General features: G+C 44.3%; 1 long non-coding RNA gene across 1 annotated transcript; it reads right to left on the bottom strand.

Annotated features, from left to right (window-relative positions):
• Positions 1-4,530: 4,530 nt before the first annotated feature.
• LOC121000047 lies at positions 4,531-14,793 on the bottom strand. Its single transcript, XR_005778736.1, has 2 exons — positions 14,728-14,793; positions 4,531-4,580 (listed from the first exon to the last, which is right to left on the bottom strand). It is a non-coding gene; the product is annotated as an uncharacterized LOC121000047 (long non-coding RNA).
• Positions 14,794-26,531: the final 11,738 nt, after the last annotated feature.

The raw sequence follows: 26,531 nt of genomic DNA, 5'->3' as shown, positions 1-26,531 counted from the left end.
TGATTTCAGTAGAATGATAATTTCTTCTGATTCATTTAGGTAAAGTAGAGAGAGACGGAGAGATTTTCCAGGTATTTAAATCACTTCTGATAAAAATGTATTCGTACCCAAATCAAATTTCTTGGCAGAATGGGATCTCAATGAACAAATTACAAGTTTTATTTATATATCAATCTGCTCAGCTCCTCCTGCTCCATAACATTCTACCTGCAGATCATGGTGACAGGTTCCCTTTAACTGCCAGTATTAAAGGGTATCTGTCAGCAGACTTGTGCCTATGACACTGGCTGACCTGTTACATGTGCGCTTGGCAGCTGAAGACATCTGTGTTGGTGCCATGTTCATATTGTATGTGCCGGTAACGCTTAGGGCAGAGCCTCTAGGTGTAATGGTAACGCCCCCATTGCTCCTAGAGGCTCATTTGCATATATTAAAACTTCATTTTTCTCAGCAATGCGGACACATATGAACATGGGACCAACACAGATGCCTTCAGCTGCCAAGTGCACATGTAACAGGTACAAATCTGCCCTTTAAGGGAAATCTGTCCCATGGATTATCACTAATAAAGTAAAACTATTCCCATGTAGAACATAACACCTCCTTCCTTGATGTACCTTTCATTTGGCATTTCTTGTTTTCTATCTTGTGAAAATCATCTTTGTATGATAGGCAACTTAGGCAGTAACGCACCCAGAGGGGCGTTATTTTCTTTCAATGGTGCCCAGGAATGCCCCCCATCCAGTGCCCAGTCCCGCCCTCCAGCAGAGCCCAAGCACGCCTCTCCTGGGCTGAGACTCCGTGCCCCCATCAGCGCCGTTGCCAACAGTCCCCACGCTACGTCAAAGACGCGAGGTAACACTGCCCACACTTGCCTTCAGGTTTGCAAAGAAGACTGCCTGCGTGCTTCATGTCAGCCTCAAATGTGTCACTGGGCATGCGCCTGCATGAGATTACTCTGCGTACCTGAAGGAAAGTGTGGGTGGCGTTACCTCGCATTAGTGACGTAGCGTGGGGACGGTCGGCGGCAACGGCGCTGATGGGGGCATGGAGTCTTGGACACCATTGAAAGAAAATAACGCCCCCCTGGGCACCTTACTGCCTAATTTGCTAATCCTACAAAGATGATTTTCACAAGATAGAAAACAAGAAATGCCAAATGTAAGGTACATCAGGGAAGGAGGTGTTATGTTCTACATGGGAATAGTTTTACTTTATTAGTGATAATCCATCTGACAGATTTCCTTTAAGTTCTAGAAAACCTCCTACATCCCTGGTACTAGAAGTGCACATTCGTTTTTAGAGCTTTCAACACTTAGGGAGCCCAAGACCCACTGATTTAAAAGGGGTGGCCCATCTCGGACATTGATGGCATATTGCTAGGAGATGCCATCAATGTCGGATAGATGTGGGTACCACCTCTGTGACCCCTTCCTATCTACAGAACAGGGCACCCCAAGCAAAGAGAGAGCACCCACACATGCACAGCCGCCCTCCATTCATCGGCTATTTCCCATAGCAGTGAGTAGGGGTGACTGTGCTTGCGCAGTGCACTTTCCATTCATCTCTAAAGTAATTCGGGAAAACATCCAAGAACGCTCATTTGGCTACTTTTGGAAGCCCCATAGAGGTGAATGCAGAGCAGGCTGCAGTGCACTCTCCTTTACTTTGGGGGGCCTGTTCTGTAGATAGGAGCAGGTCCCAACGGTCCCACCCGCTCCTATCTGACATGTCATCAATGTCCCAGATGGGAATATCCCTTTAAATACCCTAGATAGGATTATCCCTTTAAATACTATTGGTAACTCACAGCTCTATGAATGACTGCAGACTTGAGAACCTCGATTCCAAGTGATCAGGTTTCTTATATTACACAAAAGAATTATTTCTGAGAATATTGCAATCAAGAATTTTATGCTCAGCTGGTTATTTTCATCATGTATTTCCGAGTCATTACCTCGAAAGAAGACAATGGAAAACAAGTCATAGGACTGAACATCTTCTAACAGAGATATTCTTAGTGTTCAGTCTGAGGCTGATTGAGGGGGAGAACCAAATTACGTGAGCAGAGTGTTACATGGATGCAAAGAGGGAAACCTGTGCTATAAACCGAAAATCCATATGGTATATCTATGGGACATCTAAAGTAGATTCAACCCTGTGATCTAGCAACTCAAATGAGCACGTGCCATAGACAGCGAAGACGCGAGGACATTGCACATTTGGATAGACAACCTTAGTAGATTCCTATGGCAAAAAACAAACAAAAAGAAATTACATGTACCCTTGAGATAATTGCAAAACTTAAAATATGGATGGATTTTCCTCCGAACTTGCAAAGTTGATTGTAATTGATAGTCTTGTGATATTACTGTGACTTGAATGCAAGCATATCCTTGGTATTTTACTTATTTTAACCTTTATAATTATTATACTGTATGCATGCAATAATTATCATGATTATTTGTATTAGTTATATCCTCAGTTTTATTAATGCCTTATGCAGCCACCTCCTTGTTAAAGGGGTTGGCCAGCTTTTAGTTTTTTTTTTTGGCAACCCTCCTGGCAAGACCTGCAAAAGGGAAGCATATTTACCTGCTCCTCACCACTGGGTCCCGACAACTTTGTTCCCCTGCCTCGGCTGTCTCGCTCAGGTCCCCCTCTGTAAACATCGTCATTGACATGCTGCAGCCAATCACTCGCCACAGCTGTGACCTGACCCTCTTTTTTGTATCACATGACCAATTGACCTGACGCAAGGAGACAGGTGACCACTGCAGCAGATGATTGGTTGCAGCTGTGTCAAAGTGGATGTTTAGAGCGGGGGACCCGAGCGATGCAGCTGAGGACGTGGAGCAAAGGAAGCAGGAACCAGCGAGGGAGATCAGGTAAGGATGCACTCCTTTTACAGGTCTGACTACCAGGGGAGTGTGCCAAAATCCCCCAAAAGGTGGCCAATCCCTTTAAAATCAATGGTAAAAATAGAAACTGTTCATGGAAATCCATTGACCGCCACCTCTTTACTGAAATTAGGATCGGCACAAGCTCATTCAAACAATTTTGGGTTCCTGCTCCCAAGCAAACCATCAAAGTAGTTCCTGCAATTCAATTTTAGCTGCCCCAAAGTTTTTCCTGAAAAGGGCATGGCAACACGGCATATTTATTTTCCAACTACCATAAAACAATCCACGGTTTTAAAAATTTTGGCCATGGATCTGTTTAATATTTTCCACAGTACGATCCAGACACATGTAAGCCGTGTGCCGGGGTGGGCTCCCCAGGATACAGCAAAGTCATGAACGAGGAAAGCAACACTGACACCAGCTTTTGCCAAAACAGTATTTTACTTAAACGTGACAATGAACACAACCACAAATGCTGGGAGCATACAATAAATTTACATACACCCAGCCAGACAGCTGAGACCCTTGTGCTGCACAGCGCAGCGCCCTCCGATGGATGCAGGAGGAAAGTTCGGTAATTTACCTACTGGCGGGGACAACTAAACAGCCACACCTTAACTGTTATTACCCTAAAAAATCAAGAACTGTTTGGGTGTGTGGTGCAGCCTAGCCTGCAGTGCAGCACAACAGCTTAAAATCTTACAGTGCTCTACAGTATTCCTCCTCCCATAACTGGTCTTGTAGCACGTGCCTGAGTATTCCTCCTGAGCAAAATGCCAGCCTGGCTTGAGTTTGTGGGGAAGTTTATCAGCTCTCCAATGTGAAATGTCACTTTAAATTGTGGAATCCTTGCAATGAACAATAGCAACACTTGTGGCCTGACACAAAAATAAATCCTACCTAACTAACTACAGGCCTGGTCTCAGTCTCTAGGATTCTGGGCGCCAACACTGTGGTGAGGTGCGTAGACAATCAGTCTTACCGATTGACCTGTCTTACCCGGGTCTGGTCTGCATCCGCTGGTGGCTGTGAACTGAACAAAAGCTTCTCCAACAAGCATGCGGTACAGCAGTGTATGTTGCTTTGCTCCTCAGCTCTCATCAGCATTCCTGGAAGCAATTCTCGTTCCTCTGGACAGGATCAGGGCCTTGGACATACTCAGCTTCACCTGGATCTTGATGGATTATCCTCCTACACAGCTCCTGGATCCTCTTCCAAGCTCTCCCCAAGATGGATGCTCTATCTCCTCCTGTCCAGACTTTTTAACTCCACCTCTCATGAATATGGAAACATATGCAGTATGTTAGCTGTGTTTAGGAACAGCGGCATCTTGTGGCCAAACAGCAGAATGTCAGTCCATATATTTAAAGGGGATGTCTCACTTCTTTCCTTCAGCGTGGCAGGCCCAAACTTCTGGTGTTGTAAAGGTGCCTGCAAACATGACTGGCACCACGGGTCAGCAGCGCTGAGAAGCTGTAATTCCCTATGTGTCTGTGCGTGCACGCTCCCGCACTGTGAGAGATCCATAGCACATACAGGGACAGGAGCTAATGCGCAGGCATGGCAGACTATGCGCGTTTGCTCCCACGATCCCGGCCACCAGAAAGGCCGGCTTTATTTTTTTTTTAGAGCATAACCGCAGCGACCGCTGGTGTATTCCAGTGGTGACTGTAACCCCTAGAGACGAGCAGTGTATAAAGACAAGGAAAATTGCGAGAAGAAAGATCAGGCAGCATTATTGTAACATAAAGCATATTAATAAGTTACTTGTATTAGGTTGGTACACATCAGAAAGGTCACTTCATGTAATGAGACAACCCCTTTAACTTAATTTACACGAACAGTGTTCAGACAATGAGAACTGTTTCCCCATCTCACACTGCAGCGTACTCAAGTTAGGTGTAGAAATGTTCCTGGGTGTTGTAGTGCAATTGTGACACTAACCTGAGACAGCTGACTCTCTGCAAGGGCAGGTGATGATAAGTAATGTTCGTGACGCCAGTGCCAATTAAACGGTGGCACGCCGTTTGCTGATAGCAGGAATAACTGAGGAACCACGTGATGTTAAAACAGAACTCAAACTTTAGTAGTCATCATACATGGACATAGATGGAAGCGCAGTTCCTTTGCAGACAGTTGGTTGCAGTACATTTGATGCAGGCAATATATATATAGCAAGGTGACTTCAGAGTGTTAAACACAGGACTTGCAGTACAGGCGGCTTGCACTCTATTCCTGACTGATCCTGGAACATAGAAACTCTTCTCCAAGGCCCGATGCCCTAGCTCTGGCGTATATCCTTGGTTTTATAATTATCAAGTACCTCCTCTGTTGTCTTTAGTACCTCTTGCTTTTCTGGACTTGCCTCTGTCTCTCTCAGCACTGACTCTAGAAACCTCTCAACTTCCTAGGCTGGTTAACTGTGGTGTTCCTGCTTCTGCATATATGAGTTCAGGAGGGGAACCTTCTCCTTGGATCTGGAACCCGGTTACAGGGACTGCAATACCCTCTCCTGGTCTGCAGGCTTCAGGCCTGGACTGGACTCGGACATAGTCTAATCTCCAACTCCAACTCTTTAACTCTAGACTCCAACTCCAGACTGCCTCTCCTTACCCTGACTGGGCCTTATATAAACTAGGGCTCCCTAGCTCCCTCTAGTGACTAAGAGCTGGAATGACACCCCTAGCAGGCCTGTACATGCACATTTTACAGTAACAGGGAAGTACATAGCATTACATTACATTTTATAAAGATGACTTATACCAACTTTTCCTTTAAATAAGGAGAAACGACAGCACTCCAGTGACCCTTCCGTAGTGACGGGCATTACAGCTCCCGTACACTACATACCCCACTGCTTTAAGCTGAGTACGACCTCGTACTCCATCAGGGCCCGCCCAACTGGAATTTCTACCTGAAACAGAAAAAGACACATGCAGGCATACATACATGTAGTTCATCTGCATTTACATTCATATCAGGTCCAATTGGCAAAGGTAAAGGGTGGTGACAAGGGGCGTCGTTCTCTTCTCTCAGGATAGTGAATGGAACTGGAGCGCTGACCTGGCACAGCGTGACATTAATACCAGGATAGTCCATATGTGCAAATTGTCCTTAATAGAACAGCAAGAAATGGTAAAACAGTATAAAAGTTCTTGGAGGCTCAAAGAACAAATATGAGTCCGTACCCAGGTACCTTTCTTGTAAATCACAGAGGCTCTCATGCGGTGGAGTCTTTCTCTGGGCACATTCCTTTTAAAAGAGCAAAAGTCTCAGAGGCTCAGGTTCTTTTGAGTCTATCTCTGGGCACGGTTCCTTAATATCAAGTTGCACAATCAAATTGCATAATATTAAACAAGTGCTGTAATACCCCTGATCAACCTGAAAAGGGGGTTAAGGGTAAAAGGTGCAACAACGGAACAGGCACAACGTGGTGTGGGATAGCAAAAGCAGGCAGGAGGTCCTGGAAACAAACTTGGCTTTGTTGACTTTAATATTTCAGTGATTGACACCTACCACTGAGCCGTGGATGAACTGGCAGCAGCAACAAAAGACCAGGAAACATAGGACTCCTGTCCTGGAAGGATTAAATCTTTTGAGCAATCCCTTGGCAAAAAAAACAATCAAAGGCCTAGCAGGCTGTTTCACAGAGGCATGTCATAATCACCCGGCTCTGCTGGCAAATATGGCCTGTAGTAGTCCTCTACAGGAGGATGTGCCCACATTACAGTATTAGGGGGCAGCTGCAACGTGAAGGGACCCCTAATAGGTATTGGCCCCATAGGCCTAGGGGTACACACACTGGTGGACCGTACCGGTCCAGGCATAAGGATTGTGGGTTGTGCTGCATTGGGTACCGCCGCCGCAAGCGGTCCGGTGGGTTCTGTGCAGCAATTCACAGCAATAGTGGGTCTTCTTTGGGGCCTTGACGGAGCAATATTAGCAGAAGGTGGTTTACGGGTGGTGACAGGCACCCTTACCTCGTCCTTCTTAGGCGGCGTCTGGATCCTGGCGGTGGCAATCTGGCGCAGCTCCCGCAACTTTTCCTCCAGCCGGACGATCTGGTCACCGATGCTTTCCGTGTCGGAATCGCTGTCCTCTGCTGGCGCCGCCGGCGCAGGTACAGTCAACGATGCGTCGGACGCGGCCGCGGCAGGCTCCGGTGGCGCATCGGGTCTCCTACCCTTCCGGATATTCTCCAGGGTAACACAGAGTCCTTTGAGATTTTCCAGGTCTTGGATGGTCTTCTCCCGGCGAGGCAGCTCGGGGGACGGATAGGGACTCACCCACTTCTCCAACACGGTTGGCTGCCAAAACACGTTAGGACCAATGAAGGAGCCCCTCTCTTGGAAAGCGTGATGGGCCGGTTCTGGAGAGCGTTCAGGTTCCCGCTCGCAGCCAGAATAGTCCTCTTCTGCCTCCCAGTCCTCAGGCTCTCTCTTGGGACGGGTCACGGCAGTCGCATATGGGCCTCTCAGGCTCTCGGCAGGGGTGAACTCCACTTCCTCTCCCTCGCGGAGGCTATGCTGATACGAAGGGAGGTAGTCTCTCTTGACAGATCTCCTGTTGACGTATAAGTCTCTGCCAGTTAGGTAGTCTTGTATGAACCCGTAGCCACGGGTTTTGTCAAAGGACACCACCAACCCCTTTCTCCTTTCCAGGCGGGGTTGGGTACTGGTGTGGTGCTAACTAAGAAGACAGGTTGGCATTAGCAGGAGGTGCTTCAAACCCACATGCAGTTGTGCATATATATAGGGGAGCAGATCCTGCATTTGTGGCCCGTTGCTAATGGCAATCCCCAGCAAAATGCATACAATGGAGGATGCCCGCAGCGAACCACAAGTACCACAATAGACATCCTACACAAGGTAACAAGTGCGGATGTAATAATTAATATAACAATATAACAAAACAATAACGAACACAGGTGCACTCTGCAGTAATACTAAATCCTCAAACTGATTTTAAAATTGAGAGATTAGTCAACATGTCCCACGGTGTAGAACATGTCTTAAGCCCGGACACCGCGACAAGGTTTCTCAAGTAGCTGTGTTCGTTATTGTTTTGTTATATTGTTATATTAATTATTACATCCGCACTTGTTACCTTGTGTAGGATGTCTATTGTGGTACTTGTGGTTCGCTGCGGGCATCCTCCATTGTATGCATTTTGCTGGGGATTGCCATTAGCAACGGGCCACAAATGCAGGATCTGCTCCCCTATATATATGCACAACTGCATGTGGGTTTGAAGCACCTCCTGCTAATGCCAACCTGTCTTCTTAGTTTGTATTTATAGATTTCTGGAGGTGTATAAACTCCTATTTAAATGTGCCTGTTTTCCATCTACAGGTCACATTTAAGGTGCACCTGTGAGGCCTGGGACATATCAGCAAGTCTTGAGTGGGACTCACAGACTCCCTCCCTCCTCCATTGCAGGCATGGCCACATGCTGGAGGTAACTGGTGAGTTGTTTGTGAGTCGGCCCAATGCTCCTGTAATGTTGCCCACCTGGCTCCTGGTATTGCCCAGTATGGCTCAGGTTGGAGAGTGTTGGGTCCCGGGCTACTTGAGAAACCTTGTCGCGGTGTCCGGGCTTAAGACATGTTCTACACCGTGGGACATGTTGACTAATCTCTCAATTTTAAAAATCAGTTTGAGGATTTTGTTATTTACTTGCAGGAGTTGCACCTGTGTTTCGTTTTTGTTTTGTTATATTGTTATATTAATTATGTCATCCGCACTTGTTACCTTGTGTAGGTTGTCTAGTGTGGTACTTGTGGTTCGCTGCGGGCATCCTCCATTGTATGCATTTTGCTGGGGATTGCCATTAGCAACGGGCCACAAATGCAGGATCTGCTCCCCCTATATATATGCACAACTGCATGTGGGTTTGAAGCACCTCCTGCTAATGCCAACCTGTCTTCTTAGTTTGTATATATAGATTTCTGGAGGTGTATAAACTCCTATTTAATGTGCCTGTTTTCCCATCTACAGGTCACATTAAGGTGCACCTGTGAGGCCTGGACATATCAGCAAGTCTTGAGTGGGAACTCACAGACTCCTCCCTCCTCCCATTGCAGGCATGGCCACATGCTGGAGGTAACTGAGTGAGTTGTTTGTGAGTCGGCCCAATGCTCCTGTAATTTGCCCACTGCGCTCCTGGTATTGCCCATATGGCTCAGGTTGGAGAGTGTAGGGTCCCGGGCTACTTGAGAAACCTTGTCGCGGTGTCCGGGCTTAAGACATGTTCTACACCGTGGGACATGTTGACTAATCTCTCAATTTTAAAATCAGTTTGAGGATTTAGTATTACTGCAGAGTGCACCTGTGTTCGTTATTGTTTTGTTATACTGGTGTGGTGCTCATGAATAGTCTTGGTTAGTTCCTCATAGTAAATTTTAGTTTTGGTATTCCTCTTTATAGCGGCCTCCCGGATCTCTGCCATAAGTGTTGACCACTTGAATGAGGGCTGAAGAAGTCTCTCCTGGAGCCATAATGGTGCTCTGGTTCTTTCCCCCAGTGCCGGGCAGGCGGGTCTCTCCGGTCCCGGAGAGTAGGCCGGTGGAGCGTCCTCTGGCTCTACACCGATATCAGTCATTTTTGGGTAACTCAGGCGCGGACGTTGTAGCAGAGCAGTCTCACTCTCCAACATGCTCGATCCTTCTCTGGGAGCGACAGGGTGGCGCCAACAAGTTCAGCCAGATCCTCCCCTTGCCACTGGGAGGCCGCCCCCCAGGTATTCCAGTATGTGGAAGGCGGAGTCCATGCTGGCAGACATGCAAATGTCCAGACAGGCTGTGGCGCCCTGACCTTGAACCTTTCTTCCCCCGCGTTTTCATCAAAAAGGCGCTAACTTTTCCCGCTGTTTCGGGATGAAGATGACGCAGCAGTAAATTACAGCAAGCTCAGCGGACCCTATCTTTTAGCAAGAAACGACGCTGTCTATTCACTGACAGCAAGCAGAATGGTAAAAAGTCCATGAAACCACACTCCAATGTGGCGATTTCCTTCCTCTTGATAGCACAACACTGCACAGTGCTTTTTGGAGGTTTTAGGGACACCTTTGGTATGTTTTTCAGTCCACTTTAATAAAACAGGCAATTTGTCACTTTGGTCACAGGGCAACTGTATAAGGCACAAAGTTCACGCTTCTTGCACTAGAAAGCGTGCGTATCCTGTTCGTGACGCCAAAAGAGAGGTGGCAGCGTACTCAAGTTAGGGGTAGAAGAATGGTTCCTGGGTGTTGTAGTGCAATTGTGACACTAACCTGAGACAGCTGACTCTCTGCAAGGGCAGGTGATGATAAGTAATGTTCGTGACGCCAGTGCCAATTAAACGGTGGCACGCCGTTTGCTGATAGCAGGAATAACTGAGGAACCACGTGATGTTAAAACAGAACTCAAACTTTAGTAGTCATCATACATGGACATAGATGGAAGCGCAGTTCCTTTGCAGACAGTTGGTTGCAGTACATTTGATGCAGGCAATATATATATAGCAAGGTGACTTCAGAGTGTTAAACACAGGACTTGCAGTACAGGCGGCTTGCACTCTATTCCTGACTGATCCTGGAACATACAAACTCTTCTCCAAGGCCCGATGCCCTAGCTCTGGCGTATATCCTTGGTTTTATAATTATCAAGTACCTCCTCTGTTGTCTTTAGTACCTCTTGCTTTTCTGGACTTGCCTCTGTCTCTCTCAGCACTGACTCTAGAAACTTCTCAACTTCCTAGGCTGGTTAACTGTGGTGTTCCTGCTTCTGCATATATGAGTTCAGGAGGGGAACCTTCTCCTTGGATCTGGAACCCGGTTACAGGGACTGCAATACCCTCTCCTGGTCTGCAGGCTTCAGGCCTGGACTGGACTCGGACATAGTCTAATCTCCAACTCCAACTCTTTAACTCTAGACTCCAACTCCAGACTGCAGACACTAGACTCCCTCTCCTTACCCTGACTGGGCCTTATATAAACTCCCTCTAGTGACTAAGAGCTGGAATGACACCCCTAGCAGGCCTGTACATGCACATTTTACAGTAACAGGGAAGTACATAGCATTTACATTACATTTTTATAAAGATGCTTTATTACCAACTTTCCTTTAAATAAGGAGAAACGACAAGCACTCCAGTGACCCTTCTGTAGTGACGGGCATTACAGCTCCCGTACACTACAACACACAAATATTAAGGAGACAACTGTATGTGCGTGGGAGGAAGATGTTTATGGGCAGAAAACTGTATAGAAGGGACTCCTGAGGAAACCACAATTGGTGGTGACATCTGTGCGGTCTCGCTGATAGCCACTTCACTACTGGTGCTTATATTCTATGGTTCTCAATGTATGATGTGGGATCTAGTGTACGGTACTCTCTTATGTCAATTTTTACTGTTATTCCACCAGGTAGTTTGACCAGGAGAGGTTTGGTTGATGACATGTGCTATGGTGTTCACTCCCTTGTATATAGGTTGTGCCATTTGAAGGGCTTGTTAACCTGTTGTGTGCATTAGTAAAAGGTTCAAATTGTTTTGTATGTTTCTTTATCCTAGGCATTGAATGTATTACACTTCCACACTATCTACTTCTGTTTGGTTGTACAGTTAGGTCCATAAATATTGGGCCATCGACACAATTCTAACATTTTTGGCTCTATACACCACCACAATGGATTTGAAATGAAATGAACAAGATGTGCTTTAACTGCAGACTGTCAGTTTTAATTTGAGAGTATTTACATCCAAATCAGGTGAACGGTGTAGGAATTACAACAAGTGCCTCCCACTTGTTAAGGGACCAAAAGTAATGGGACAATTGTCTTCCCAGCTGTTCCATGGCCAGGTGTGTGTTATTCCCTCATTATCCCAATTACAATGAGCAGATAAAAGGTCCAGAGTTAATTTCAAGTGTGCTATTTGCATTTGGAATCTGTTGCTGTCAACTCTCAAGATGAGATCCAAAGAGCTGTCACTATCAGTGAAGCAAGCCATCATTAGGCTGAAAAAACAAAACAAACCCATCAGAGAGATAGCAAAAACATTAGGCGTGGCCAAAACAACAGTTTGGAACATTCCTTAAAAGAAGGAACACACCAGTGAGCTCAGTAACAGCAAAAGACCCGGAAGACCACGGAAAACAACTGTGGTGGATGACCGAATAATTTTTTCCCTGGTGAAGTATACACCATTCGCAACAGTTGGCCAGATCAAGAACACTCTCCAGGAGATAGGTGTATGTGTGTCAAAGTCAACAATCAAGAGAAGACTTCACCAGAGTGAATACAGAGGGTTCACCACAAGATGTAAACCATTGGTGAGACTCAAAAACAGGAAGGCCAGATTAGAGTTTGCCAAACAACATCTAAAAACGCCTTCACCATTCTGGAACAACATACTATGGACAGATGAGACCAAGATCAACTTGGAATAGAGTGATGGTAATAGAAGAGTATGGAGAAAGAAAGGAACTGCTCATGATCTTAAGCATGCCACCTCCTCAGTGAAACATGGTGGTGGTAGTGTCATGGCGTGGGAATGTATGGCTGCTGAGACTGCTGACAAATGCAGCAGGATGAATTCTGAAGTGTTTCGGGCAATATTATCTGCTCATATTCAGCCAAATGCTTCAGAACTCATTGGATGGCGCTTCACAGTGCAGATGGACAATGACCCAAAGCATACTGCAAAAGTAACCAAAGAGTTTTTTAAGGGAAAGAAGTGGAATGTTATGCAATGGCCAAGTCAATCACCTGACCTGAATCCGATTGAGCATGCATTTCACTTGCTAAAGACAAAACTGAAGGGAAAATGCCCAAAGAACAAGCAGGATCTGAAGACAGTTGTAGTAGAGGCCTGGCAGAGCATCACCAGGGATGAAACCCAGTGTCTGGTGATTTCTATGCGTTCCAGACTTCAGGCTGTAATTGACTGCAAAGGATTTGCAACCAAGTATTAAAAAGTGAAAGTTTGATTTATGATTATTATTCTGTCCCATTACTTTTGGTCCCTTAACAAGTGGGAGGCACATATGCAAACTATTGTAATTCCTACACCGTTCACCTGATTTGGATGTAAATACCCTCAAATTAAAGCTGCAGTTAAAGCACATCTTGTTTGTTTCTTTTCAAATTCATTGTGGTGGTGTATAGAGCCAAAAATGTTAGAATTGTGTCGATGTCCTAATAATTATGGACCTGACTGTATATTTGTGTGATATTAGTAGAGTGACCTGACTATTGTTTTCCCTGCATAGTCCTCTCCCCATACCATGTCAATCAAGAAGGAGGGAGAGAGTCTGGCAGAGGAAGCAAGAGAAGCAAAGGTGTACAGAGTGGCTTGGATCCCCCCTGCACTTAACTGCTCATTTGCGTGCCAATTAAAAGTGCTTTTTCTCCAGAATAAAGCAATGGATCACTAAGTTAAAGGCCTCATTACATTCACCTGAGCTAGACCTACAAGGCATTGTGCTTGGTTTAACAGTGAATTTCTCGGTGAAACACTTTTCCTGGTTGCTGCCTCTACTTGGTCTATGCCATGTGCCATTTTTAGAAGTTGTTCCTATAACACAAAGTTAAAACTGTTGCCTGTTAAAGGAGCCTGTGCTTTACCTTACCTATGCGTCAGGACCAGTCTAGTATCCTACAGCAGGAATATACAGCCTGTATTTCCATGAGACATAAATCATCTTGACCATTGGCTTTGTCTTCTATAAACCAGAACTGAGGTCTAATGCACTACAGAATAAAAAAAAATCTTTAAAAAAATTCACATTAACTGGGGAACAGACAGAACACTTACACGATGACCTCCTTTTCATCTTTTTACTTGCAGATCTTCTAATTCCAGGGCTGCTCTTCTGACATCCAAGATAGTCGCACCGGTTCTCAGGCTCTCTGGTGCAAACTGTACATCAGTAGTTCCTCTTTGTCCAGCTTTGCTCTTGGATTGGCCAGCACTGTTCATGTGACTAGTGCTAGCCAATCCAAGGGCAGCAGGAAGTATCTTGGACTACCAAATGTACAGTATGCATCAGTCGTCCATCTTGGATGACAGAAGAGGAGCCAAGTAATTGGCAGATCTGTAAAAAAAAATGATGAAAAGGAGGTCACCAGGTAAGTGTTCTCCATTTATCATCTTCTTTTCTTAAAATAGGTCACTTTAATGCTTCATAGTGAACATGGATTTGTTGCTGAACATCTTGTGCTGTCTTTGATGGTATCTGCTCTAACATTGAAAATGTGCCTAATAATTACAGCAGATGTCCAGTGCAAGCATATAGAGCACAATTATCCCTAATGGCCTCTCCTGACTGCAGTGGCATCGTAATAGACTCCTGCTTAATATATCTACATGTTCATTTCATTTTTAATGGCCTTTAATGGCTTTCCAGAGGTAAAACACAGCACAAGATGTCATGGAGAAAGAGGACACTCTTATAATTAACACCTACATGTCTACAAACAGAGAATATTTCTCTACCTTTGAAGTTTAAAGAGGACACGTCACCTTGTAAAACCTTGAAATCTACCTACCTCCTTCAATCGGCACTGCTTCCTTGAGTAATTTGTCACTCTTCTTCTCTCTACCCTCCCACACACACCCATTCCATAAATTAGCAGAGTTCTGTTGCCCAATATGCAATGGTGGGGATTATCTCCGGCATTCAGTGATCTTCACCACCATTATTGATAACATCTGAGCAATGAAGATTATTGGCTAAATGTAGCCGCTAGAGATGAGCAAACTTTTGAAAGACTTGATTCGGCTGCTTCGATTAGTTACAAATTACTTTGTCACAAATCACCTACCACTGCTACTGCCTTGCTCACCCCTCAGTAGCTGCAGGGTTCCTGTGTTTTGGTCCCACCAGCTTCTTCCTCTCCCTGTTAGGCAGTCCGTGCAACCAGAGTAGCAGTGCTCCTTCTACACAAGCTGAGGCCTACTTCCAGACAGCAACTCCTCTATCCACCTTAACAACTCTTTTCTCCACCCCTAGGGCACATGCACTCCCTCTGACTCTTAAATGACCAGTGGCTGGATACCCTTTGGTACTTAAGTGCCTTTCCCTATAGGGAGATGCTTGAGAAATAGGTTCTAGTTTGTTAGTTTCCTGCTAAGGTACACTTTGTTTGTTTGCCTGTTCCATGTACCTGACCTCTACCTGTTCTCCGTTATGCCCAGACCTCAGCATGTTTACTGCATTGCACATACACTACCTGCCCTGACCTCAACCTGTCCCTGACTATGGTTGTTGCTTGATTCTTTGGTGCCCTGCTCTAGTGTCTCTTGATTCGTGTGGGTCAGCAGTCACTTGAACTTAGACTTGAACCCAGACTACTCAGAGAGGTAGCAGACTGATATAGTGTTTAAATGGTAAATACCTGAAGACCACTTAGATAACACCTTTAGAAGTAGTCTTAATCCGAATCTGTCCAAGTGACACAGTGGGTCTACACTGCACCCGCATCATTATATTTTTTTCTAACCACACAAGCCACTTAAAGGGTAAAAATAATGATGGCTTTTTACATCTCCGCCCCCTGGGACTGAAGTGCATTGCCCAGCAAGGCCATATCCAAACATTTAGCACTGTGAGCACTGTGTGTGTTAAATAATGAGAGAGCAAGATGCCTTTATGTAGCTGATTGGCAGGGTTTCTGGAAGTCTGATTTGTACCAATCACATACTGATGGCTTATCTTAAGGATTGACCGCCAATAAGATAGTCTTGGAAAAGCCTTTTTAGTTCAATGGGTTCTAAAGCAATCTCTCGTCACAGTGCTTTACTAGCATTGTGGCTCCTTTGTTGTAGCAATTGTGGGAATCCTAACTGATCAGAACTTGTGGCAGATCCTAGCTTGGGATGGGACAAAGCTGATACTAAATAGATGGCGTGCAGTATCACTAATGAAGAGACCGCTATGGTCATCCAAGTGCCACAACCCCTTCACACTTTTGAACAGGGGGGTAGCTAAAAGCCGGAGCCCCACTGATCTGATATTGACGGACTATCCTTTACCAATATTGTGAACCTCCAAGACCTCATTTAATACCTTGCCTCTCTTGAGTGGTGGGTTAACTCCTTTAAAAAGTCATTCCACCCATATAGTTGGTATGAATGAAAGTAATCTCTAGTGGACTGTATATCAACCATACCATTAGCTGGATCACAGTAGATCATGTTTAACATGATCACCATGGGCCCAGAGCCCAGTAGGCCTTGGGTCTACAGAGTCCCTCAAACTTCTTAGACCCAGCTCAATACTTCTAGCTCTAGATATGTCACATGAGGTTTTGGTAATCCACTAAGCCTCATATTGGGAATCAGTGAAGGACGAGGCCTGCAGAACCCCACAGATATTATCTTCTAAAATTAATCTATGATATGTCAGATATATTAGAATAGTTGTGGTTTACGCTGTTAGGTTTTGCTGAAGAAAGAGTTAAAATCTGATGTGGTTTCGGAAGTTTTGCATTCAGCCAAAGAGTGAGTCACTTCCCGGTCAATACCTGTACACTTTGTGCAGTTTCTCATAATAATCTTGTTAAGTGTAGTCATGAGAACCTCCACTCTGCACAGTATTTCATATTGCAACATCTTACAGAATCCTAAACTATACATTCGATAAAATTAAGATATAGACATTTTCCAACACATATCATGACTGTATCCAGGAGGCAGTCACAACATTTCACAGAATCACTGGACAACATGCCTATGAAACCTTGAAGGATTGCTAAACACACAGCAGGTCCACTTTTTTTTGACCTTTTGATAGTATTTTGTAACACAATCCAAGGGTAAATACTTTCGGTCAACTGAGATCTACAAGGTTACTAAGAATTACCAAAAGATAAAAATGTTATGCTTGCTCAATAGGTGATTTGCAAACTTTATGCTGTTACATCAGGAAACCGCATGCAATAAAACATACATCTATACAAGGTTACAGTCCAGGTCCGTTATAGAATGAGAACAGAAGTGTCTACCATATAGTAAGTATAGTATAGCAAATACAAAATAATTTAGGCCTCTTTCACACTTGCGTTGTCCGGATCCGTCGTGTACTCCATTTGCTGGAGGTGCCCGCCGGATCCGTAACAATGCAAGTGAACTGAAAGCATTTGAAGATGGATCCGTCTTCAAAATGCGTTCAGTGTTACTATGGCAGCCAGGACGCTATTATAGTCTTGGTTGCCGTAGTAGTAGTGGGGAGCGGGGGAGCAGTATACTTACCGTTCGTGCGGCTCCCGGGGCGCTCCAGAATGACGTCAGAGCGCCCCATGCGCATAGATGACGTGATCCATGCGATCACGTCATCCATGCACGTGGGGCGCCCTGACGTCACTCTGAAGCGCCCGGGAGCCGCACGGACGGTAAGTATACTGCTCCCCCGCTCCCCACTACACTTTACCATGGCAAACAGGACTTTAGCGTCCTGGAAGCCATGGTAACCATTCAGAAAAAGCTAAACGTCGGATCTGGTAATGCGCCGAAACGACGTTTAGCTTAAGGCCGGATCCGGAATAATGCCTTTCAATGGGCATTAATTCCGGATCCGGCCTTGCGGCAAGTGTTCAGGATTTTTGGCCGGAGCAAAAAGCGCAGCATGCTGCGGTATTTTCTCCGGCCAAAAAACGTTCCCGGTCCGGAACTGAAGACATCCTTATGCATCCTGAACGGATTTCTCTCCATTCAGAATGCATGGGGATAATCCTCATCAGGATTCTTCCGGCATAGAGCCCCGACGACGGAACTCTATGCCGGAACAGAACAACGCAAGTGTGAAAGAGCCCTTAAAAGGATAATGTATCTTAAAAGGTTGCAAATGATGGCACTTTTCAAAACGGCAAGAAAAGTGGACTTGCGTAAGCGGGAGGAGACATGGCCTCCAGTTTTTACTTAGAATAGAGATTGTCACAAATAATAGCTTATATGTACAGTACAGACCAAAAGTTTGGACACACCTTCTCATTCAAAGAGTTTTCTTTATTTTCATGACTATGAAGGCATCAAAACTATGAATTAACACATGTGGAATTATATACATAACAAACAAGTGTGAAACAACTGAAAATATGTCATATTCTAGGTTCTTCAAAGTAGCCACCTTTTGCTTTGATTACTGCTTTGCACACTCTTGGCATTCTCTTGATGAGCTTCAAGAGGTAGTCCCCTGAAATGGTCTTCCAACAGTTTTGAAGGAGTTCCCAGAGATGCTTAGCACTTGTTGGCCCTTTTGCCTTCACTCTGCGGTCCAGCTCACCCCAAACCATCTCGATTGGGTTCAGGTCCGGTGACCGTGGAGGCCAGGTCATCTGGCGCAGCACCCCATCACTCTCCTTCTTGGTCAAATAGCCCTTACTTTCAAAGTTTTCCCAATTTTTCGGCTGACTGACTGACCTTAATTTCTTAAAGTAATGATGGCCACTCGTTTTTCTTTACTTAGCTGCTTTTTTCTTGCCATAATACAAATTCTAACAGTCTATTCAGTAGGACTATCAGCTGTGTATCCACCTGACTTCTTGTCAACGCAACTGATGGTCCCAACCACATTTATAAGGCAAGAAATCCCACTTATTAAACCTGACAGGGCACACCTGTGAAGTGAAAACCATTTCAGGGGACTACCTCTTGAAGATCATCAAGAGAATGCCAAGAGTGTGCAAAGCAGTAATCAAAGCAAAAGGTGGCTACTTTGAAGAACCTAGAATATGACATATTTTCAGTTGTTTCACACTTGTTTGTTATGTATATAATTCCACATGTGTTAATTCATAGTTTTGATGCCTTCAGTGTGAATCTACAATTTTCATAGTCATGAAAATAAAGAAAACTCTTTGAATGAGAAGGTGTGTCCAAACTTTTGGTCTGTACTGTACATCTGCTGATATCAGGCGTAGATTGTGATTTATGATAAAGACAGCTGAGTTTATTAAAGAGGTGATCCAACCCCTATAATGCCCTCCAAAATGCCCGGGCCCCTTACACAGGTTGTACTTACCTTGCTCCCCGACACCCACGTCACTCCAATAGCAACCGCAATGGGAACGAGCCTCCCTAGCATGACGGATGACGCTAGGGAGGCTCGTTCCCATTGCAGACTGTGGACCCCTGGTGCCCTACCCCCATCACTGGATGTTTTGATCTGCGCGAAGGGGAGATGCAGCTGCATCAGAAGCGATGCATGTTCCAGGAAGTGGGGTAAATATAACCTGTATGCTGAGCCTGGAGCCTGGGCATTTTGGGGGGGCATCATAAGGGTTGGATAACCCTTTAAGAGGTGTGCACTAGTATTAAAATAAATCTCCATAATTTAACATGCCAATTTACGGTACAAAGAAATATGAGACCAACTGCTATGGATTTCCACATGAATTCAGTCCCATTAAGGCCCCTTTCACACGGGCGAGTATTCCGCGCGGGTGCAATGCGTGAGGTGAACGCATTGCACCCGCACTGAATCCTGAGCCATTCATTTCTATGGGGCTGTGCACATGAGCTGTGATTTTTACGCATCACTTGTGCGTTGCGTGAAAATCGCAGCAAGCTCTATATTCTGCGTTTTTCACGCAACGCAGGCCCCATAGAAGTGAATGGGGCCGCGTGAAAATCGCAAGCATCCGCAAGCAAGTGCGGATGCGGTGTGATTTTCGCGCATGGTTGCTAGGTGACGATCGGGCTGGGGACCCGATCTGTATTATTTTCCCTTATAACATGGTTATAAGGGAAAATAATAGCATTCTGAATACAGAATGCAAAGTAAAATAGTGATGGAGGGGTTAAAAAAAAAACAACAACTCACCGAGTCCACTTGATCGCGTAGTTGCGGATCTCTGTCTTCTTCTGTAATGTTGAGCTGCCGGCTAAGGACCTGTGGTGACGTCACATCACATGATCCAATTACATGGTCCCTCACCATGGTGATGAACCATGTGATTGGACCATGTGATGAGCACAGTGACGTCATCAAAGGTCCTATTCCTGTGCACAGCAAAGAAGAAGACAGAAGAGATGCCGGCTGCACAATCAAGTGGATTAAGGTGAGTTAAATTATTATTTATTCTGTATTAAGAATGCTATTATTTTCCCTTATGGTTATAAGGGAAAATAATACAATCTACAGAACACCTAACCCAAACCCGAACTTCTGTGAAAAAGTTCGGGTTTGGGTACCAAACATGCCGATTTTTCTCACGTGCGTGCAAAACGCATTACAATGTTTTGCATTCGCGCGGAAAAATCGCATATTTTCCCGCAACGCACTCGCATCTTATCCGGGCAAAAAACATGACGCCCGTGTGAAAGAGGCCTAAGATTGTGCAAGGACATACCCATAACCAGTAACAACCAACTGGACTTTTATTGCAGGCTGCTGGCAATTCGTTCATAACTTCAAGCAGGAATAATAAAGGAATGATACAACAAAGTCATAAGAATAGATGCTTCAAAATTGTTAGTACATGGGGATTCCAAGAAGTTACTACATAGTTGATAATAAAATAGCTGCACTACATTTCACATACAAACAATAGAGCAGAGAAATGGGGATCATTCTAAATTAAAGTGGTGTTATACCTACTATAAATGGAAAAATGGAAGCTCTTTGCGCACATTTTTGATCAATTTGGAATGATCCCCATTTCTCAGCTCTATTGTTTGTATGTGAAATGTTGTGCAGACATTTTATTATCAACCATGTTTGCTTGATGGATATGCACCTGTGACTATGAAGTGCTAGTCTAAATTTTCTTGTAGTAGTTACTACATGTAAGAGGTTACAGGTTCTTTTTAAAGGGAATCCGAAGTACTCCCCAGTAAAAAGTGTGTTTGTCGTACATTTTCTATTTCTCTTTTTATTGTTTCTTTGTTTTTGTCACCTTCTTTGTCTGGGTGACAAAGCAAAAGAACAGACATCTCTGAGAACACAGTGTAAAAACAGACATCTGGACACACAGCACAAAAACAGAGAACTGATGGGCATAGCACAAGAACAGAAATCTTGGGTACACAGCAGAATAACAGAGATCAGGTGAACTGTAACACAGCACAAGAACAGAGATCTAGGGGACAAAGCACAAGAACAGAGATCTGGTGACACAGCTCAAGAACAGGAATCTAGAGGAGAAGGCACAAGAAGAGGGAATTGGTGGACAAAATACAAGAACAGAGAACGGGGAAAGCACAACACAAGAGTAAAGATCTGGTGGACACTGCACAAGAGCAGAGATCTGGTGGACACAGCACAAGAACAGACATCTGGGAAAGCACAGCGCAAGAAGAAAAATCTGGTGTACACAGCACAACAGGAGAACTGTGGGAGCGGATCACAAAGTAGGGAGCAGGGAGAAGAAAAGCCATAGAAAGGGGTAGAAGGAGAAGAGCACAAGAACATAGAACCAAGCAAGCACTGCACTAGTTCAGATGACAGGAAAGCAGAGAACATGAAAATGGAGTAAGGATGGAGCATGAGAACACAGGGAGGGCAGCAGAGCACATGAAGAGGGATATCTTGAAGCACTGCCCAAGAACAGCAGACATGGAGCACAACCATGGTTGGGGAAGAATGGTTTCAGGACTCCTCATGATAACATTTACTGGCTCCTCCTGCACCGTTGGCTCCTCTTGTCTCCCTTACAGCAACTACAGTCCTGATCAAAAGTTTAAGACCACTTGAAAAATGGCAAAAAATCATATTTAGCATGGATCTTAACAAGGTTCCAAGTAGAGCTTCAACATGCAACAAGAAGAAATGGGAGTGAGACAAAACATTTTTTGAGCATTCAATTTAATGAAAACAGCGAATAAACTGTTTTTCAGCTGATCAAAAGTTTAGGACCACACCTCCAAAAAAAAACTAAACCCCCCCAAAACAGAAATCCAACTTCCAAACATGAACTCAGTAATGAGTAGCTCCGCCGTTATTGTTGTTCACTTAAAAAATTTATTTCGGCATGCTTGATGCAAGCGTGTTCATGAGGTGAGTGGGAACATTTCTCCAAGTGGTGAAGACGGCAGCATGAAGGCCATCTACTGTCTAGAACTGTTGTCCATTTTTGTAAACTTCCCTTGCCATCCATCCCCAAAGGTTCTCAATTGGATTTAGATCAGGGGAACACGCAGGATGGGCCAAAAGAGTGATGTTATTCTCCTGGAAGAAGTCCCTTGTCCTGAGGGCATTGTGTACTGTAGCGTAGTCCTGTTGAAAAACCCAGTCGTTACCACACAGACAAGGTCCCTCAGTCATGAGGAATGCTCTCTGCAACATCTGGACATAGCCAGCGGCCGTTTGACGCCCCTGCACTTCCTGAAGCTCCATTGTTCCACTGAAAGAAAAAGCATCCCAACCATTATGGCGCCCCCTCCACTGTGGACCGTAGAAAACATCTCAGGTGGGATCTGCTTGTCATGCCAGTAACGTTGGAAACCATCAGGACCATCAAGGTTAAATTTATTCTCATCAGAGAATAATACTTTCTTCCACCTTTGAATGTCCCATGTTTGGTGCTCTCTTGCAAAGTCCAAACGAGCAGTTCTGTGGCGTTCAAGGAGACGAGGTCTTTGAAGACGTTTTTTGTTTTTGAAGCCCTTCAGTCTCAGATGCTGTCTGATGGTTATGGGGCTGCAGTCAGCACCAGTAAGGGCCTTAATTTGGGTCGAGGATCGTCCAGTGTCTTGACGGACAGCCAATTGGACCCTCCGGCTCAGTGCTGGTGAAATTTTTTTGGGTCTTCCACTTGACTTTTTTGTTCCATAACCCTCAGGATCATTTAAGAAATTCCAAATGACTGTCTTACTGCGTCCCACCTCAGCAGCGATGGCGGGCTGTGAGAGACCCTGCTTATGCAGTTCAACAACCCGACCACGTTCAAAAAGGGAGAGTTTTTTTGCCTTTGCCATCACAACGTGTGACTACCTGACAGAAAATGACAATGAATCCACATCTTTGCACAGATTTGGCCTTTTAAAGGCATGTGGTCCTAAAATTTGGATCAGCTGAAAAACAGCCTGTTTCAGTTTAATCGTTATTTTCAATTAATTGAATGCTCAAAAAATGTTTTGTCTCGCTCTCATTTCTTCTTGTTGCATGTTGAAGCTCTACTTGGAACCTTGTTAAGATCCAACAATGTAAAATATGATTTTTTGCCATTTTTCAAGTGGTCTTAAACTTTTGATCAGGACTGTACATTTACTGACAGGTCATAACTTCTTCATGTTTGGTTGGGACATAGCCTGTAAAAAAAAATCTGCCAAGATTCTGTTACATTTGGGACTCTCTTGGCAAACTCAGACAATTTGCAAGTACAGTATGGTGTCTGTCAAATTACATCAATTCCTGTCCCAGTGACCACCTTGACTCCCAAGAGATCTGACTGTCATCACTGGCAATAGTTCAAATGATGGAATGTAAGAGAAGAAGGCAGAGGGTACACCCATGAAGATAGGATCAATTATGGAAGATGGAATTGTGTAAGATGGGTATGAATGGAACACTGTGCCTTAATTAGGGGATTGAAAGTAGATAAGTAGATATAAAGATGGTTAAAGCAAGTTCTATAAGACTAGCAATGGGGAGTTTTTGCGAAACAAGTAGGCTTTGGGTTCTCCAGGTGGGTATTCAACTCTTGGTACCCTTTCCAATCTGCTGATTAAAGGGGCCATGTCACCCAATGAGCATCACCTCTCTTTTATTGCTTATCAGACACAGCTCTGTACGTTTGGTGTGCCTCTGCCTAGTGCAGCTCAGTCCCATTCAAGACGCAAAAACAGACACAGCTGGGATAGACCACTGTACATAGAGTTTTGTGGCGCCTTTAATCATCCGATTGGTGGCAACAGTCAAACCCCCATTGATCTGGTACAGATGAGCTCTCCTAAAGATGGGCCAACAATTTTCCAATTTCCGACCACCCATTTCAATATGACCCATCACATTTAATAAACAGACTATGGTCTATACTTCAAGGCATAACTCACCGGGTTTGCAGCTCAGTCAGATGATACCTTTGCCATTTTAAACAGTGCCACGGACTCATAAATGGATGAGGTCAGAGCTTTGACTGCAACTTTGGAGGACATTCACCTTTTTGTCCTGGAGCCATTCCAGCATTACTTTGGGATCATTGTCCTGCTAATAAAGGACCTTTCACCCAAGTGTCATTCCCATAGCACACTGAAATCCCGTCTTGTATAGTGTTTCAGCGTGTTTTACATAAACCAATCCCCCAACTATTTTATACCGACATTAGTTTTTCTGTAAACTTTTTTATATTATTATTGCAAATATATTTTTCTGGAAATAAAAAAAAATGTTTTAGTTTAATTTTGTGTTTTTTTCCATTTCCTTGTCGGAAGAGTTCTCCTGTACTTATTTACTTTGGTATGAGGACAGGAATTGCCCTGGGATCCACAAGATCACCCCATAGCATTTCTCACATATAGGCCGCTGAAGGCAGATTCTTAACTGCGGTGCAGGTCACTGCATCTATCCCTAGCACAAATTTGACTATTAAATAAAATTTCTTATTTCATTTCATAGAAAATTATGTTTTCCAAACTGGACATTTTCATCAATGCAGATTTACTGCAGATTCTTCAGGGTAAGGGTGCATTCACACGACTGTATGTATTTTGTGGTCCGCAAAATGCGGATCCGCAAAAAATACGGATGACGTCCATGTGACATAGGTGTTGCATCCGTTTTTTTGGCAGATCCATTATAACAATGCCTATCCTTGTCTGCAAAACGGACAATAATATGACATGTTCTATCTTTTTTGCAGGGCTGCAGAACGGACATACGGATGCGGACAGCACACGGTGAATGCAGATCAGATGCAGACCAAAAATACGGTTGTGTGAATGGGGCCTAAGGCTGCATAAATAAAATTGTCAACCACCTTATCAATTCAAAAGAAATTAAGTATATGAATAAGTGTACACATAATTGGGTATTGAATTTAATTAGTAGCTTGTGAACTGATGGATTTACATTTTCATTAGAACGTCATGCTCTGAAATGATTGACATCTACAAGGTCATGTAATCGCGACATGGGCTGCTCCATATGGAGCTCTATATCCGATGTGGTTCCAGTTCATGTATGGACTGCATTGTTTGACCATATTATAGGGGATAAACATTAGATCCCAGTGGTAGATCCCCCACCAATCACAAAAACATGTATCCCGAACCCCTTGGACCCGTTCTCGTGATTGTAGGGGTCCCAGTGGTAGGAGCTAGAGATGGCCTTGCGGTTTGCCCAGCAGTCGTTTCGCAGCAAACTTTGCGCGTTCGCGATTCGCCGATCATGCGAACATATGCCGATGTCCGCCGGCGCCATATACTTTTCCATTGCGCCGAACTTTGAACCATGACACATCCATCAGGTGGGACAGGACAGCCAATTAAGACATTTCAGCACATGGACACAACACCGCCCTATCAAAGAACCCAATCTGGCAGCCATTTTACATTCTGTGTTTTGCCAGTGTAGGGAGAGGTTGCTTTGTGGAGCAGGGACAGGCTGTTAGGGACACCAAACACTAGCTAATAGGGCCACAAAAGTCCTTTTAAGGACTGGTTTAGGTGTGCTATTGATAGATGTGATATACTGAGGGGTGTGATATACTTATAATATATTTTCTAACATATAAAGTATATTATAGTGCATTTGTATTGTGCATCAGTTATGTGCGGTTCTGCTGTGATAATGCAGCTATATAGAGGAACAAACGCTATTGGAACAACTAACTTCAAGGGGTGTGATATACCTGTTGACCCCCAAAAAACTGATTGAGCGGTGTGATATACCTATAATTTACTTTCTAACATAGAAAGTATATAGTGCATTTGTATTGTGCAGCAGTTGTGTGCAGTTCTGCTGCGATACCGCAGCTATATAGAGGGACAAGCGCTATTGGAGCAACTACCTGCTTCCACCAAATATTGATTGAGGGCTACGAAATACCTGCTTCCACAAAATACTGATTAAGGGGTACGATATACCTGTTTCCACCAAATATTGATTGAGGCCTGCGATATACCTGTTTCCACAAAATACTGATTAAGGGGTTTGATATATATGCTTCCACAAAATACTGATTGAGGGCTGCGATCTACCTGCTTCCACAAAATACTGATTAAGGAGTTTGATATACCTGCTTCCACAAAATACTGATTGAGGGCTGCGATATACCTGCTTCCACAAAATACTGATTAAGTGTTTCGATATACCTGCTTCTACAAAATAAGGATTGAGGGCTGCGAAATGCCTGCTTCCACAAAATACTGATTAAGGGGTTTGATATTCCTGCTTCGACAAAATATTGATTGAGGGCTGCGATATACCTGCTTCCACAAAATACTGATTAAGGAGTTTGATATACCTGCTTCCACAAAATACTGATTGAGGACTGCGATATTCCTGCTTCCACAAAATACTGATTAAGGGGTTTGATATACCTGCTTCCACAAAATACTGATTGAGGGCTGCAATTTACCTGCTTCCACAAAAATACTGATTAAGGGGTTCGATATACCTCTTTCCACCAAATATTGATTGAGGCATTCGATATACCTGCTTCCACAAAATACTGATTAAGGGGTTTGATATACCTGCTACCACAAAATA

Source organism: Bufo bufo, chromosome 4 (genome assembly GCF_905171765.1).
Source record: "Bufo bufo chromosome 4, aBufBuf1.1, whole genome shotgun sequence".
Lineage (NCBI taxonomy): Eukaryota > Metazoa > Chordata > Amphibia > Anura > Bufonidae > Bufo > Bufo bufo.
Note: the sequence above shows the minus strand (reverse complement) of the source record. Positions and strands in the feature narration are given on the sequence as shown.